At 45.5% G+C, this 18,437-nt stretch overlaps 1 non-coding gene across 1 annotated transcript; it reads right to left on the reverse strand.

The window, feature by feature from the left end:
- Nucleotides 1-5,645: 5,645 nt before the first annotated feature.
- On the reverse strand, nt 5,646-5,719 carry TRNAD-GUC (transfer RNA aspartic acid (anticodon GUC)). Its single transcript has one exon. It is a non-coding gene; the product is annotated as a tRNA-Asp (tRNA).
- Between the last annotated feature and the right edge of the window lie 12,718 nt (nt 5,720-18,437).

Consider the following 18,437-nt stretch of genomic DNA (forward strand, 5'->3'; position numbering starts at 1 on the left):
TGATATTTTGGAGAAGGAGCAATTACCGGAGTGAGAAAGGTAGAAAGAAGCAATCACGAAAGCTAGTGCTAGTTGTGGCTTATTGTACTAATCTTGTTTGTTCGGTAGCTCGCATCAGCAGCTTTAAAAGGAATAGAAAACGAGGCTTTTTCCACCACACCAGGGGCGGGCATTACGCTCAAGCAGGGGAAGTCAATTTGACTGCTGCTCGAGAACCTGTTTGAACAAGAAGAAGTAGCATGGCTCCAGCGGGGAAGAGCCAATTGGCTACGACATGGTGACCGAAATACAAATTTTTTCCACCACTTTGCAATTGCAAGAAAAAAGAGGAATCTGATCAAGTACTTGATGAGCGATACTGGAGATCGAATACAAGGTAATGACTTACTCGATGCACATATTTAGGGCTATTTCTCTCATCTGTTTAATACGCAATTCTCTTCGATAAGAAGGGTTCTCTTGTGTTCCAGGGTTGATTAAGCGTCTGGTGGAACAGGGATACATTGTGTGAGGCCAAATTGCCTGACGAATTGATGAATATGGCTCAATATAGACTGGTCCAGGTATACCGGTCAGTCTTGAGCCACCAGGATAGCCTTCCACATATCATGTTCCTCCCTTGAGTGGTAACTCTTTTCTAACCTTAGAATCCTGAACCAATTTGCTCCAAAGACTCTGTCATTGAAAGGAGTCCATAGGTTGATAAAATAGGTTTTCATGAAAACCACACGTAGATAGAAAAGGTAAGAGTTACACGTGCCAGAAGCGAGGAATACCGCTCGGAAGCCCGATTGAACCTGTCCTCATTCACTGCTATCTCCATATATTGGATGCCAAGCTTGAAAGGGTAATGGTCCGAGAGGATGGGGCCATAGTCTTCTATTACGCACGCTACGCAGACGATATGGTCTTCGGCTTACCGAGAGGGGATAAGTCTACGCGAGTCACCCAGGGTCTCAAAAAGGTCTTAGATAGAGTCCTTAGGGAGCTCCTACAGGGCTTCACTTCTACTGAAATTTCCAGAAAACAACCAGGGAGGCTACAAATTATCGGCTTGCCCCTGTCTCTGAAAAGTGAAGGTCAGCTCCACGTGGGTATTCCATCCAAACGATGGGAGAAGAGGATGACACTCGTTCGTATTGAAAACCGGAGACGAAAGGAAAGAGGTTTGATTGGAACATGTTCTACAAGAACTCCTGTGTAGAACATGTTCTACAAGAACTCCAGAACATATTCTATGGGCTGGCTTCAGGCCAACCCTACTGCTGAAGTAGAAAGCATCATATTCCGGTTTTTCCAACACTTGATCAGGAACGGGGCGCAGAAATTCCTTGAAGAGAAGGGGATGCCTACAACCAATGCCTAAATAAAGGCATATGTCGAAAAGTGCAACTACTAATAGATTCAGTAAAGGAAGGCCCGGAACGGGCTGAGCTACTGCCCGAAATAGAAGAGGACGACTAGAGTAGAGGAGCCTAATTCAATCCAAACAATTGACGAGGGAGTCTAATTATTTTTCCGTTCTTGATTGTTTCAATTTCACTTTCTTCATTGGAGGGTTGCTTGGAAAGTGCGATAGTTACGGCGCTTGGAGTATACGGATTGAATTCTTCCTTCTTCTATAGGTCTTTCTGGGTGGCGAGGCGGAAAAAAGGTGTAGAGAGGGAGAAGGTACATAAAAACGATTTCTAAGGTAGAAAAGAGGCATCCACCAGTCATTGAGAACAGCTAATCCTGGAATTAGCAGGCCGGTATGCGAAGAGAATTCGGTATTGAATCCGCGAGGCCAGGTGAAGAAAAGTCCAATATGGGTGGATTACCTTTTTCTGAAGGATAAGTCTCTGGGACTGACTGAACTGAATGTATAGCGTCAAGATAAGAAGCACGGTAGTCGAAGATGTACCTTGTGGGGTGGGGTACGAGTAGACCAGACCAATGATGAAAAGCATAGATACGAGCATGGCCTCCCTGTCTCAAAAGCAGGCCGCCAAGGGTGCTCGCATGAAGCATTTCTCACTCATAAATAAGTAGTTATCACAAATTTAGAAACATGCTCTGATTTCTCTTATCGAATTTCATTCAGATTTTCCAATATTCGGAGTTGCTTGGGAAAAGGTCTAGTCAGGGTCGGTTCTGTTCGGAGTTTCAGGTTGATCGGAAAAAAACACCCTAATTAAGAATTTTGTATAGTTTGTGTCAACCTGAGTTTGGTTAAGTGCCCGCCCGCCTAGATAGATACATAAGTGTCAGTTTGAATGAAGTCAAGTGTAAACCGTGTCAACAACGAGAAATTGAAGTGTAAATCTTGATGGTTTGAAGTGGAAACCTTAACATGCAAAAGTGTCTACCTCATTAGGAAAGCAAATATCTACCGGCGATATATTCATTCGAGTATCAACCGGCGTCAACCAGTTGTCAAACTCCAAATATTTCGTTCATAGGGGCATGAAGAAGTTGCTAAACCGGTTGTAAAGTGGCTCTGATAAAAACCATCATTGCTTTATTTTTTACTTTTCATCTAGTAACGTGCATGAATGGATATGGTGGGTAAGATTTGAAAACGTTTGACATCAACCGGGCTCTACTTTGCTTTTACTTTACTTCACTTGCCAGGTCATTGTTGTTGATATTGAGGTGAGGACTCTCTCTTTATTCTCGTTTTATTTCTCACTAAATGATCTAACAAACGCATGATTTGATTGCTAAATATTGAGTCATTGAATGAATATTCGAGTAAATTCACCTTTTTCTATGAAAGCAAGGATTGGGTTGGGTTGCTTATTCGTCATCACAGAGCAACCCGATACCTTTTCTTAGGCGAGCGACTGAGACGAGAGCTTTCAATTATGCCGTTTTGGTCAAATCCCAGGGCTCTTTCTGATTTGATTAAATACTTCTATGTTGTATGATAATAGAAAGTCAAGATCTCACTCGCTTTTTCTGCTTTGTATTCTTGGCTATTGCCTTTTTCCACATCGATTGCTATAGGAGTTCCATCCTCAACCTATGTATGCTCAAAGAACTGGATCACGGAACTCTCAGCCCTTCGCCCCAAGGCTACGAAAACGTTTCTACTCCCTTTCCCTTCCCAACGTCATATCTTTCTTTGACAAGAAGGAAAGATCACTCTCTATCTAAATGATAGAACCACTGGCATGGTACCTTTCACATTGGTAAGTCAAATCCTGGTGAAGACATCACGAGCAATGACACGACGACATCATCTCCACTTCGTAGCCCATCGGTCTTCATTCATTGAAGCCAGGGCATTGACTGACTTTCAGCGATCGCTATAAGAAAGACATAAAAAAAGTTATCCTAAACATGTTCCTTTCCGTTACTACTACTTGGAATTGGAAGTCTAGGAGCAAGACTAACCTTTTTCTTTCGTTTAAATAAAGTCGAGATGTAGCTTTCTCTATCTCAAGAAATTATTCCACCTCCATTCATTGGAGAACAAAGCGTTATCTGATTAGATCCTTGCTTCAAACTCAACCGAATCAAGTTTCAAAAATAGATGTGGAAGAGGCAAAGGGAAGAGCGGGGTTGCCGAATTGTTTCTCAGAGCCGGACGAAACATCTATCTCTATTTACAATACCCTTACCCCCAAGAAAACTTTGTCGAAAAAGGTTGTCATCGTAATAGGGATTGCACCTCAACATGGCAGCCCTCAGTTCTGCCAATTGTGTGTGACTTGTACTCTTCTAGGCTTCCTCTTTGCCTCAAGTGATTAAACTCATCAACTACACCAACCACATTTCTTACCTCAAACCTCTCTACAATCTCTTGAATTCACTCTTGCCAAGATAATTGTCCCCTATTCACTACGAAACTGTTGTACCAGCTTTCAGCTCTCCCCCTAAGGTGCATAGCCGAAAGTTCTACCTTGTACCAATCCGTAACTTGGTACACCGAAAAGTAATGTTCACACTTTTGTATCCAAGACCTGGCCCCTTCAAATATTGGAAAAGAAACTCTAGGAGGTTGATGTATCTGCTGCCCATATTGATATTGATTTTGCGGCCTTTGTTCTTGCAGGTACTGGTACGAGTCATGTTGTTGAGTTGGAAGCGGTTGGTTAAGGTAAGTATATATTGGCACTTCTGGTTTCATGGAATTTCCAGCATAGGGCAAAAGTATTGGTTGGGAAAATGGGATATTTGGTATTGAATTGGGTCTTGGTTGTGGTGGTGGAGGTGCAGGATTAGGTCTAATATTATCATGTTTTGAGCTATGAGGAAGGCCATAGGTGGCTGGAAACAAGTGTTCGTGCCAAGGTTTTGAGGGGGATAGAGAGGGTTATTTTTGTGATTGGGTCTTTTAGTTGCTTTGCTACCAGAGGTCTAGGTGGTCAGGGGTTTAAAGGTCTGGAATAGGTGTGAGTGGTGGTCATATTCAGTACCAATGGTACGGTAATTGGAGGTTCAGGCGGTTCAGGCCTAGGATAAGAGCTAGAGGCTTGTTGAGGGGTAGCCATGGTTTCAGCTTCACTGGCAACAGCTGGTAGGGACATTTGTTGTGGTGTTCTAGGAAAATGAACCATATTGCCCCTAGTTGTGTTAATCGAGCTATGCTCTTCTTCAACGCTCTGCGCCTTCAAAAAAGTAGTTTTGTTGCTTGCGCTTTAATTTAGGAGTTTCAACTTAACTAGCATATGTGCATTTGGGTTGTTGGCATATGTCGGCTACATACTGGATGCTTTTCCATCATTGTTCGACCTGCACAGAAACAATGGGTCCCTTCTGGTTTCTTTTTCTCCCTCCAAGTTTGTTCTTCACTGTAATGTGTGTCAACTCAACAAGAGTGAGCACACCCTTCCTGTTGGTCTTCTTCAACCTTTGTCTGTTCCATTACAACCTGGGTCTTCTATTCCAATGGATTTTCTTGAGGCACTCCCCAAGTTTTATGGTTATAGCTCAATACTTGTGGTAGTGGACCGTTTCACTGGCTCATTTCATTCCTCTATCTCACCCTTTTAGTTGTATACCCTATCTTGTATCCAGTAGTAAGTCTACTCTTCTTACCCCCTCTCCTCTACCTTTTGTGGCCCATCTATTAGCTTTTTGACCATCTTTGAGTCATAGCGAGACGGCTCTATCTCTTTTCACAAGTACAGCCGTAAGTACAGTTGCGGGCGTCAACGATCAGCAGTACTGAGCTATGGAAAGTCTATCGAATTATAGCTACGGAAAGTCTATTGAAAGGACCTAATCAAAGGCTACTACAGCTATAACTGACCTGCCTATGGAATCTATTGGCTCGGCTGAACCGACATGAAATGAAAGAGAGGAAGGCGGAAGCTATTGGCAAATAGAGGGGGGATGTTCTCCGTGTCTTTTAGCCCTCACTAGATGACAACTTGCTTACTTTTCACTTCTTCTTAAGCTTGGCAGACTAGTTCCTGAGTGACTTGATAGTGCGATGAGCTTACTTGCTCTAGTTCTATCCTCGGGATTTACTTACCTGAGTACCTAGCACCGAGGATCGATGTAATTTACTTTCAAAAAGATGTTATTGATGCTAACACGCATATAAATAGATGTTCCCCACTGCTTGCTCCTCTTACCCGAATGGGGTTATATGCCTTAGTGAAACTCAGGGTAAAGTGGCAGAGGTATGACCTCGGGAAGAAAGAAAGATCGGGCGGGGAAAACGGGGTTTGAACCCGCGACTTCTGGCGTGACAGACCAGCACTCTAACCAACTGAGCTATTTCCCCCTTTCGTAACTACTGTCGATTCAACAGTCACCTACCAGTTACCTTTGTAACTATACCAAAGTAGCTGTACAATAGAATGCCCTTCGCCTTTAGTACTTTTCTTATATATATTATGTTATATACTAAATGTGTCAAAGCAATAGAACTTATTGAAAAAAAACAAGCCCATCTTTCTCAAAAAGGAAGAGAGGGTGCGCCCCCCCAGAGAGAACCCCATTCTTTCAAGAAAGTTCTAATTAATTATGTAGAAAAAGAAATAAGGAAAATAGGAGTAAGCGAGTAGGGTCAACAAGATTCTAAACGAATACCACAAGTGACGGAACCGACGATGATGAAGAGATAAGGGGCGAAGGAGATTTTTTCTATTATTCCAATTCTTATTTATTGATTATCTAATTTATTTAGATCCATATTGATTTTCATTTGCAAATACAAACTCTCTTTCATTTTCTTTTTACTTTTGCGCTAAGTATAAGGGAACTGAGAAAAAAAGAGCTGGCTTGGCTGGTACATCAAGCATACGACATATTGCTTGTTCGGTGTGGTACACATATCTGTCAATGTCAATCAAGTAAGAAAATGCATTCCCACTATCTGAGGAAAAGGTGAAGAATTGCAATTTATTGAGCTTGTAAGGCCCGTTGAAGTCCCTGAGAAAGGGTATAAATAGGGCTATAAGTAGGCCGTTTGCTATTGCAATAAGGGCTGCTCGCCTTTCCTTTTGACGGCTTGGCTTCCTATCGCTCCTATGTAGTGGTCGGCCTTAAAAGGAGTCTTCCTACCATACCATCATGCATGCCTATGTTATAGTGTGTTAAGCTTCGCCAGAAGCAAGCAAGATGATGAAGCGAAGCTTCGTAGACAAGGCTCGTTCCGTGCTTGACTTACGAGCTCGTGTAGTAAGGCCTCACCCTACTTCAATAAGGGCTTATGCACTCCACTCGTAAACGAGCGTTAGAGCTTTTTGAGCGAGCGAGCGAAGCCTTACTGGAGCTTCCCCCTTCCCTCACCCGAGAATTGCATTTCCGCTTCAGCTTCCTCGGTTTAGTTGGTTTGGAGGATTAATTGATTGGATACCCAATCCGCATAATCTTTCAAAGTCACTGCTTCTACGATGATAGGCGTAAAGGCATGATTAGTTCCATGAATCTCACTGCACTGACCATAGTAAACTCCTTCTCGTTGTACCGAGATGGAGGTAAGATTTGAACGACCAGGTACAGCATCACATTTGACACCTGAGGAAGGTACAGCCCAACTATGAGGTACATCAGCGGGTGTTACAATCATACGTAGATGAGTTTTGGCTGGTACAACCACTCTATTGTCAACTTCTAATAAACGTGATTGACCCAATTCTGGATCATCTTCTGGAATCGTATAACTGTCAAAAGTGAGTGACTGTTCATCAGAACTGTTATAGTCCGAATACTCATAAGGTTGGGTCGACGCCCGCCTCCCCCCAAACTTGACTTGCAAGTTTCCCCGCAAAAAGCTCTCCACGCCTACTCTTATTTATAAAGAGCACTATTCTTGTTTAGTTAGGTAGTTCTCCCCCCTCTATGAGACCGTAAGACCCCGGTGGAATCGAAGGCCCGCTTACTAATAGGCAAGAGGGGACCCTTTCTCGCCCAGCCCTACCTGCATTAGTGAAGCTGGAACCGAGGAAGACAATGTTCAACACACATGAGACAAAATGAAGGTATGGGACGGCCAGTTCACCACGGAAAGGGATGCTAGTCGGCTTTGGCAAAGTTGTAGGCCCCAATAGATCAGATCTCAAGAGTGATTCCTCACCTATCCTGCCAGGGGCCAAGTCGAAGGCCCTAGTATAGATTCCCTATGCTCATGTGAACGGCCGGCCTGTAGATCTAAAAGGATCCATAAAAAGACCGGAAAGTATGTTTGTCCACGAAAAAAAACTCGTTCATGAGACCTCGAATTCCCACATTCCAGCCTGCATTATGCCAGCAGGTCCCACCCCCAATTTCTTGAGTCACCCTTATCTAAAAAAAGGACGGAGTCTATCTAGATCATAGGATCACTGTATTCAGAGGTCAATTCTCTTTCTTTGACCTCCCACCGTTCACGACATCCCTTTCTCACAAGAACGGCTCCTCGGTGGAGGAGTAGAAGCGCTGGTCCCCTTCGGTCAAGTGCTTGTGCGTGCTCTTACCTACCGTAGGACCTCCGTCCCCGAAGCGAAGAAGGAGGAGCAGGAACAACAGGTTGTCCTCTCTTGGCCCAGTAGTTCCGCAACTACTACCGTGGTTGTTGCCAATGGGGATCCCCCATTCTGAAAGGTAACGGGACCTGCCCTTAGGTCCAAAGTTGTATGCCACTGCTATGGTGCCGATAGATTCACTACTGAAGCCCCGTTATTGGACATTGCAGGCTTAGCATCTATTTTTCGTATATCGCTCCACCACACCGAGAAGAGGTATGTGCACCTCCAGCAATAACAAGAATGGAACCATAGGCTCCTATGCTGGGAGCATTTCGGGGTATAGGTCTAACCACCTCAACTCCCCGTTTTTGGCATGCTATAGTTCTTTTAGTCTCTCGACGATGGGAATGGGAGATGACCGGTAAGCCAGATGCTTCGTGAACCACCGGTACATTTCGTTGCACTTAAATCACCCTCGTTAAGAGGCGCACTCCGATACCATTGATGTCCAATAGCTTTGATAGTAATGGCTGGATCTACTAATACCCCGTCCATTGAGTATAACAGAGCAAACAATGGTATGGCAATGAACAAAAGAATGACACTTGGAAATATGGTCCGAATAATTTCGATAGTAGTTCCATGAACAATCCTTTGTGGGATTGGATTAGTTTGCTCGTTGAAATGCCATAAAGCGCGAACCAACATCTGTGATACTGGTCTCGAAAAATCACATTCTCCCTGAACGCTGTTTTTAGAGATCTCCTTTTTTGGAAACTTTCATTGCGCATAGTACGAAAACCAACAGAAATCCCACTGGCAAGGGTGTTGTGCCGGTTGCCGACCAGGCGATCGACCAGCTTCCGACTAGAAGCGTTGTGTAACACCCCGGATGTAACTTTCCCGATTTGTACTCCAACTCTTGCCTTTTCCGGCGTTAAGTTATATTTATTTCCTCGGGTTCGGGTTTTTGTCTCCGTGTGTTGTTGTCGTTATCATGCATCTCATATCATGTCATCATGTGCATTGCATTTTCATACGTGTTCATCTCATGCATTCGAGCATTTTCCCCGTTGTCCGTTTTGCATTCCGGCGCTTCGTTCTCCTCCGGTGGTCATTTCTAGCATTCTTTCGTGTGTGAGGATTAAACATTTCCGGATTGGACCAAGACTTGCCAAGCAGCCTTGGTTTACTACCGATAGACCGCCTGTCAAGTTTCGTATCATTTGGACTTCGTTTGATACTCCAACGGTTAACCGAGGGACCGAAAAGGCCTCGTGTGTGTTGCAGCCCAACACCCCTCCAATTTGGCCCAAAACCCACCTAACTCTGCTCCATCATCTAGGGCGTTCGATCACGATCGCGTGGCTGAAAACCGCACCTCATTTGGACTCTCCTAGCTCCCTCTATGCCTATATATAGACCCCCTCCTTCAAATTCGCGGTTCCACTCTCCCCCTAACCTTAGATCCATCCACCGCCGCCGGACGTGTCCGGAGCGGGCCGGACAACGTCCGCCGCCGCCCGCGCCCACTAGCGCGCTGCCACGTGGACGCCGCCACCCACCGCCGCCGCGGCCCGCTCGGCCCACGGGGAGCCCGTCCCGGGCCGGATCGGGACCGAGCCGCCCCGCGCCTCGCGCCTCCTCCGTCCCCGCGCCCGGTGGCCGGCGCCGCCGCGCGCCATTGCCGGCCTCGCCGCACCGGCCGGTGACCGCCGCCCCGCCACTCGCTGCCTCCGCCACCAAGCTTGACGCCGGCAGCCTCGCGCCCCACGACGCGATGCCCCGCCTCCGTGAAGCTCCGGGCGACCGCCTCCTCGTCGCCGGCGGCCTCTCCGGCGAGAGATCCGGCCGCCGCGGCTCCTTTTTTTCCGGCGGTCCTCGAGCTGCTACAGTGCCCCGACCGTGCCTCGGTTTCCGTGCAAACCCTAGATCTGTCCCGGAGAGGTTGATTTTTTTCACTAAGTCAAGGATATTTTCAGTTCAAGTGCTCCTGTTCTCGGCTCCGTAACTTTGCATCCGTAGCTCCGATTCATGCATATAGCATATCAAAATGTTCATCTCGAGAATACATCATTTCATTCCATTGCATAATTTTCATTCGAGTTCATCTTGATGCCCGAAATGCTGTTCGAAGAGGGCTACTTGAGTTAATTGTCAGATCTGCTACTCCGTTTAGCACTTTTGTCATTTTTGCCATGATTAATGTGTGCATGCTATGACCTGATGCTCTACATGTGTTTTGTTAAGGGTTTTGTCATATTTCCAGAGGTGCAACCCATGTATTTTTAGGATGTGTGTGGTGACTAGTGCAAGCTTGCAAAGTGGTGCACTTGCTAATTCTGTTTTCAGGGACTTAGTAATATCACCAAGTCCTGGAGCTGTTCATCTCATGATGCCATATGTTCATGTTGTTTCCTAGTGATCCGTGCCTCTTTTGAGGATGATCAGTAAGGATGTTTTGTTAATATTGTAGTGCTCTATCCATCCATGTCTTTGTTTGCAATTATGGAGCACCCTAGCTTGAGTCAATCGAGCTCTACTTTTGCTACTTTGTGAATCTGGGTAGATTGTCAACTTGTTTGCAATTTTGTCGGTGATGTTGTAGTTGATCCGTGCATGCTATGCTATTGTTCTTGCCATGTCTAGCTTGAATTTTGTGCCCTCTTGATAGATGTATGCTTGTGTTGCCATGACTTGCACCGTAGTGAGTGCATCGAGCTCGTAAACATGCCTACTTGAGTTATATTTCAGCATGTGTCAGTTTTCACTAAGTCTGAAAACTGATTATGTTTTTGCTATGTTCACATGCTTGCAATTGTATTTTCTGAATCCCTTTTGGCTCAAGGTCACTAAGGGACTTTTGTTAAGATCTTTGAGTAGCTCCATGCCATGCTTTACTTTGCCATGTTCAGATCCTGTAGCATGTAGTTTTGTTGCTCCGAAGAGGGCTACCTGATCTGAAATTCCAGACAAGTGTTAATTTCACTAAGTCTGAGATCTGTTTGCCATTTGCATTTTTGCCGTGTTTGTTTGAACCTGTTAATGGATGAATTGGCCGTAGCTCAGTGCTAGACTTTTGTTAAGCATCTTGTAAGCATCCCTGCCATGTATTTTGTTGTCATGTTTGGGTGCTGTAGCATGTTTCATCTCATTGCATTTAGATGCCTACTTGCTGTAAATCGTAGACCGATGTCATTTTGAATCGCTTGCCATTTCCAAACCATAACTCCGATTCCGGCGTTCTTTATAACATTTTCAAGCGATTTCATCTCATCTTTCTAGTGGCACACTTGGAATTCCAAGTTGAGGCCAGGTTCATGCATTTCCTGTCATATCTTGCATTTTGCATCCCGCGTCGCATCCCGCATAGCATATCATCTTTGCATCGTGTTGTTTGAGTTTACACGTGGTTGATTGTATCCTTATTGCTTGTTTGTCTTGTTTGAGTAGAGCCGGGAGACGAGTTTGCTAACGAGGAGCCCGTTGAGTTTGCTTTCGAGGATCCAGTCAACTCTGACAACTGTGCAGGCAAGATGATCATACCCTCGAAATCACTACTATCTTTGCTATGCTAGTTTGCTCGCTCTTTTGCTATGCCATTGCTACGATGCCTACCACTTGCTTGCAAGCCTCCCAAATTGCCATGTCAAACCTCTAACCCACCATGTCCTAGCAAACCGTTGATTGGCTATGTTACCGCTTTGCTCAGCCCCTCTTATAGCGTTGCTAGTTGCAGGTGAAGATTGGAGGCCGTTCCTTGTTGGAACATTTATTTACTTGTTGGGATATCATTATATTACTTTGTTATCTTAATGCATATATATACTTGGTAAAGGGTGGAAGGCTCGGCCTCTCGCCTAGTGTTTTGTTCCACTCTTGCCGCCCTAGTTTCCATCATATCGGTGTTATGTTCCCGGATTTTGCGTTCCTTACGCGGTTGGGTTATAATGGGAACCCCTTGACAGTCCACCTTGAATAAAACTTCTCCAGCAATTCCCAACCTTGGTTTTACCATTTGCCACCTAGCCTTTTCCCTTGGGTTTCGCGGACTCAAGGGTCATCTTATTTTAACCCCCCCCCCGGGCCAGTGCTCCTCTGAGTGTTGGTCCAACCTAGAGCACCGTGCGGGGCCATCCCTTGGCAACTTGGGTTACGTTGGCTCCTGTACGCTTAGCTTATCTGGTGTGCCCTGAGAACGAGATATGTGCAGCTCCTATTGGGATTTGTCGGCACAGCGGGCGGTGTTGCTGGACTTGTGTTACCATTGTCGGAGTTGTCTTGAATTACCGAGATACCGAGTCTGATCGGAACGTCTTGGGAGGAGGTCTATTCCTTCGTTGACCATGCGAGCTTGTCGTGGGCTAAGTTGGGACTCCCCTGCAGGGATTGAACTTTCGAAAGTCGTGCCCGCGGTTATGGGTAGATGGGAATTTGTTAATGTCCGGTTGTAGATAACTTGAACCTTAATTAATTAAAATGAATCAACTGAGTGTGTTACCGTGATGGCCTCTTCTCGGCGGAGTCCGGGAAGTGGACACGGTGTTGGAGTAATGTTTGCGCAGGTTGTTCTCTAGTTTCTCGCTCGTGCTTTGCCTCCTCTTCTCGCTCTCTTTTGCGAATAAGTTAGCCACCATATTTGCTAGTCGCTTGCTGCAGCTCCACCTATATTTACCTTGCCTTACCTACAAGCTTAAATAGTCTTGATCGCGAGGGTGCGAGATTGCTGAGTCCCTGTGGCTCACAGATTACTATTACACCAGATGCAGGGCTTGATGATTCCGCTCCAGGAGACGCGTATGAGCTCAAGTGGGAGTTCGACGGGGACTCTCAATGTTACTATGTTTCCTTTCCCGATGATCAGTAGTGGTGCCTAGTTGGGGGTGAACGGGACCGTTGTCGCATGTTGGGTTCTCTTTTATTTTGGCGCCGTAGTCGGGCCATGAGTGTTTGGATGATGTAATGTTATTTATGTACTTGATTGACGTGGTGAGTGTAAGCCAACTATGTTATCTCCCCTTTATTATTTATATTACATGGGATGTTGTGAAGATTGCCTAACTTGCGACATATGCCTTCAATGCGATTATGTCTCTAAGTCGTGCCTCGACACGTGGGAGCTATAGTCGCATCGAGGGTGTTACAAGTTGGTAATTAGAGCCTTCCCCGACCTTTGGAGCCCCATTGCTTGATCGTTTTTAGCGGCTGAGTTGTGTCTAGAAAAATGTTTTGAGTCATTAGGAATTATATATCGGAGAGATTAGGAATTCTTTTTACTTCCTAGTCTCCTCATCGCTCTGGTAAGGCATCCTGACGCAGAGTTTTGATTCTTCTCTTCTCAAATTTCACTAAAAAAAATTTAGGATCACGCGGGTATCTTAGAATCGTTCCGATGGTTTTATGATGAGAACATTGTCTTGGTGCCTCCTGTCAGGGGTTTAGTGGAAGTGTCCCGGGGAGTTGAGCTCTGAGGTGTTGTCTTCATAATTTTATCGTTGTAGTTCTAGAATACCTGAGTTTAGTACGCCGACATCAAAAATCTCTTTTATGCAGTTCGTTGGTGAGATAACCTCGACGCCACCCAGTACTAGGGCGGGCGTTCGGGAGTATCGCCATAACTTGTATAACGGATGCTTTTCGAAGGTTGAGGTAGATGGTTTCCGAAGGTTTCTTGGTTATGTGTTGAAGGATGGATACAGCTGGATGTAGGAATTGCTAGTTTGGGTGAGATATTATGCTTCCCCTGTATCCCTAACACCTGATTGCATAACCGGAAAGGTTCGGGAGTTTCATAGGTGGGAATTCTAGTAGCTCTAGTTTTTCTTCCATGGATATTGGTTTGATATTGGGATTTCTTACCGATTATTCGTTCCTGATCCGTGCCTCGTTGATTTATTTCTCTACCTTAATTCTACGTGGCTTCTCAATTTATGGATATGTGACCATTTCAAGAGGAATGCATTCGTTCATTTTGTTCGGATGTGAAGACTATATGTTGCAATTTTCATTCTGTTGGATTCAGCTTCAATATTTGTCTATCAATGTGCTAATGGTGGTCGACCTCTTTAGGATGGCTCCTCCAACGCGCACGACTCCGAATCCTGATCCGCCACCACCTCCCCCTCCTCTGGAGGCATGGCAAGCTGTGATGGCCGCAACCAATGCAAACACAAAGTTGATCATGCAAATTCTTCAAGAGCGCAATCAAGGTAGTCAAGGGAATCAAGGCAGCAATCAGAGTCACTTTGCTACACTCAACCAGTTCCTTGCTTACGGGCCAAAGACTTTCAGCAATTGTTTTGAGGCAACCGATGCTGACGATTGGCTTGTGGATCTGTGCAAGCATTTCGAGTGCAGTAACGTCAGGCCTGAGGACTTTCTTAAGTTCGCTTCCTTCCAACTCAAAGATCAAGCTGCAGAATGGTTCTAGCAGTACAAGGACTCCAGAGGTGGACGTGTTATCACTTGGGATGATTTCTGTCGAGATTTCAGGGCTCATCATATTCCCCAGAGCGTGGTTGAAAGCAAGCGTGAGGAATTCCGCAATCTGAAGCAAGGCTCTTTGTCTGTCTATGACTACAACAAGTTGTTCCAGAAGCTCGCTCGCTTTGCTAAGCAGGACGTCCCTGATGAGAAGAGCATGATATATCAGTTCAGGGGTGGTCTCAGAGAAGAAATTCAGCTAGCTCTTGTTCTCTTTGAGCCCTTGAGATACGATGAGTTCTACAACATGGCACTGAAGCAAGAGGCTGCTCAGTTGAGGTGTGATGCTTCCAAGAAGCAAGTCAGAGATGTTACTCCTCCTTCCTCTACTCAAGTGGTCAAGCAGCAGAAGTATTGGCTTCCTCCTCCTCCGTTCCGTCAGCCATATCAGCAGAAGAGCAAAGGTGGCAGTGGTTCTTCCCACCCACCCAACCCTGGCTTTCAGAACAAGACTTCGTCTCAAGCTCCAAGATCGAGTGCTCCGTATCACCGTCCGCTTTCAGAGGTCACATGCAACAAGTGCCAACAGAAGGGTCACTATGCCAACAAGTGTTTCAACCAGAGGCGTCTTCCTCCTCCTCCTCCTCCTCCTGTCAGATCAGAAAGTTCAGTTGTGGTCAAGCATAACCCCAAGCACGCCAAGGTCAACTTGCTGAATGCAGCTCAGGCAGAGGAATCATCAGATGTCATCATGGGTAACTTTCCAGTTAACTCTTTTCCAGCAAAAGTTCTTTTTGACACTGGTGCATCGCATTGTTTCATGTCAAGATCATTTGTTTCCAAGCATGACTTCATTTCACAAATGTTGGGTAAACCTATGGGAGTGGTTTCTCCGGCTAAGTCTATGAGGGCTACTTCAATAGTCTCGGATGTTTCTATCATGATGGGTGATTTCAAGTTTCTGGCTTCTCCAATGGTTCTTGGTAACTCGGATATTGATCTTATTCTCGGGATGGATTGGCTTTCTAAGCACAAGGCTCAGCTTGATTGTGCAGCCAGGTAGATTCAATTAACTCATTCGTCTGAGGATGTAATTGTCTTTGCCGCGAATGACGATACCATCCGTCTATTTTCTCTCAATGAGAAGGGTGAACTCGATGCTATCTTGCAAATTCCAGTCGTTTGTGAATATCAAGACATCTTTTCAGAAGAGCTCCCAGGAATGCCTCCGCACCGGCCAGTTGAATTCGTTATTGATCTTGAGCCTGGTACGGAACCTGTGTGCAAACGTCCTTACAAGCTCGGACCTGAAGAGTTGAAGGAGCTGAAGAAGCAACTCGATATTCAAGAGAAAATGGGTCTCATTCGGCCTAGTTCTTCTCCGTGGGGTTGTGGTGTTCTTTTTGTGAAGAAGAAGGATGGAACGGACCGACTTTGTGTTGATTACCGTCCAGTGAACAAGAAGACCATCAAGAACAAATATCCACTTCCCAACATCAATGAGCTGTTCGAGCAACTCAAAGGTGCCCAAGTATTCTCCAAGCTTGATCTCCGTATGGGTTATCATCAGATTCGAATCCGTGAACAAGATATTCCCAAGACGGCTTTCAGGACAAGCTTTGGTTCTTATGAATACACTGTCATGTCTTTTGGCCTCGCCAACGCTCCTCCGACGTTCTCTCGCATGATGAACTTCATCTTCAATGCCTACACCAATGACTTCGTTTTGGTCTATCTCGACGACATTCTGGTTTTCTCCAAGAATAAGGAAGATCATGCCAAGCATTTGCGTTTGGTTCTTGATAAGCTCAGAGAACACAAGTTCTACACCAAGTTCTCCAAATGTGAATTTTGGCTCGATGAGGTTCTTTATCTTGGTCATATCATCTCTACCAAGGGCATTGCCGTGAATCCTGAGAAGGTGTCTGCAATTGTGAATTGGGAACCTCCTCAGAACGTGAAGCAACTCCGCAGTTTTCTCGGTCTCGCAAGCTATTGCCGAAGATTCGTTGAAAACTTTTCTAAGATCACGGAGCCTCTCTCTAATCTTCTCCAGAAGCACGTCAAGTACGTTTGGTCTCTGGAGTGTGATATTGCTTTCAACACTTTGAAAGAAAAATTGATCACTGCTCCAGTTCTAACTCCGCCTGATGAATCCAAGCCGTACGAGGTCTTTTGTGATGCCTCTCTCCAAGGTCTTGGCGCAGTTTTGATGCAAGAGAAGAAAGTTGTTGATTATACATCTCGCAGTTGAAGCCTAATGAGAAGAACTACCCCACTTATGATCTCGAGTTGGCGGCGGTTGTGCATGCTCTTTTGACTTGGAGACATCTTCTATTGGGAGGAAAAGTGGACATTTTCACTGATCACAAGAGTCTCAAGTACATCTTCACTCAGCCTAATCTCAACCTCAGGCAAACTCGATGGGTCGAAATGATTCAAGAGTATAATCCGAGTATTGAGTATACTCCAGGCAAGGCCAATGTGATTGCTGACGCATTGAGTAGGAAGGCCTACTGCAACAGTCTGATTCTCAAGCCTTATCAACCCGAGCTTTGTGAAGCTTTCCGCAAACTTAATCTGCAAGTTGTTCCGCAAGGTTTCATCGCCAACCGTCAAGTCTCTCCTACCTTGGAAGACCAGATTCGCCAAGCTCAGCTTCTTGATGCCATGGTGAAAAAGGTGAAGATTGGGCTTGCCAAGAGTCAACCCAAGTACAAGTGCTACCGCCTTGATGACAAGGACACTCTCTTCTTCGAGGATCGTATTGTTGTACCCAAAGGTGACCTCCGTAAAGTGATCATGAACGAGGCTCACAATTCTCTTCTCTCCATCCACCCTGGGAGCACGAAGATGTATCAGGACCTCAAGCAAGCTTATTGGTGGACTCGAATGAAGCGCGAAATCGCTCAATTCGTGAATGAATGTGATGTCTGCAGAAGAGTGAAGGCAGAACACCAAAGGACAGCTGGTCTCCTCCAACCTCTTGCCATTCCAGAATGGAAGTTTGACCACATTGAAATGGACTTCGTGATTGGGTTTCCAAAGTCCAAGCGTGGCAATGATGCTATATTCGTTGTCATCGACAAACTCACCAAAGTGGCTCATTTTCTGCCTATCAAAGAGTCGATCACTGTAGCTCAATTGGTGGAACTCTATACCTCTCGTATTGTCTCTCTGCATGGTATTCCACAAGTGATCTCTTCAGACCGTGGCAGCATCTTTACCTCGAAGTTTTGGGATTCTTTTCAGAAGGCCATGGGCACGAACATCCGCTTCAGCACAGCTTTCCATCCTCAAACTAGCGGTTAAGTCGAGCGTGTCAACCAGATTCTTGAAGATATGCTCAGGGCTTGTGTGATCTCTTTCGGCATGAAGTGGGAGGATTGTCTTCCTTATGCTGAATTCTCCTACAACAACAGTTTTCAAGCAAGTTCGGGCAAGGCCCCTTTTGAAATTTTGTATGGCAGGAAGTGTCGTACCCCTCTCAACTGGTTTGAAACCGGTGAACGTCAGCTTTTGGGTAATGACTTAATCACAGAAGCAGAAGAAATGTGCAAAGTCATTCGTGATAACCTCAAAGCAGCCCAATCCCGCCAGAAGAGCTACTATGATAGTAAGCACTGCGATTTGGCTTTCGAGATCGGAGATCATGTTTACCTCCGTGTCTCTCCTATGAAAGGTACTCGTCGCTTCGGTATCAAAGGGAAGCTTGCCCCTAGATACGTGGGACCTTTCAAAATTGTCAGCAAGAGAGGCGACCTCGCCTATCAACTCGAGCTTCCTTCAAATTTTGCAAATGTTCATGACGTGTTCCATGTCTCTCAGCTTCGAAAGTGCTTCAAGACTCCTGACCGCACCGTCAACTTCGAGGACATTGAGCTCCAAGAAGATCTCTCTTGTCGCGAGCACCCAGTTGCTATTCTTGAAGAGACTGAACGCAAGACTCGCAACAAGTCAATCAAATTTCTCAAAGTCAAGTGGTCACACCATTCCGACCGTGAAGCTACCTGGGAACGCGAGGATCACCTCCGTTCTGAGTACCTGGCGTTCTTTCAGTCCTAGATCTTGGGATGAGATCCTTTCGTAGTGGTGGAGTGTTGTAACACCCCGGATGTAACTTTCCCA

This window comes from Triticum urartu, chromosome 4A (assembly GCF_056163025.1).
Source record: "Triticum urartu cultivar PI428250 chromosome 4A, HENAU_Tu73, whole genome shotgun sequence".
Classification (NCBI taxonomy): domain Eukaryota; kingdom Viridiplantae; phylum Streptophyta; class Magnoliopsida; order Poales; family Poaceae; genus Triticum; species Triticum urartu.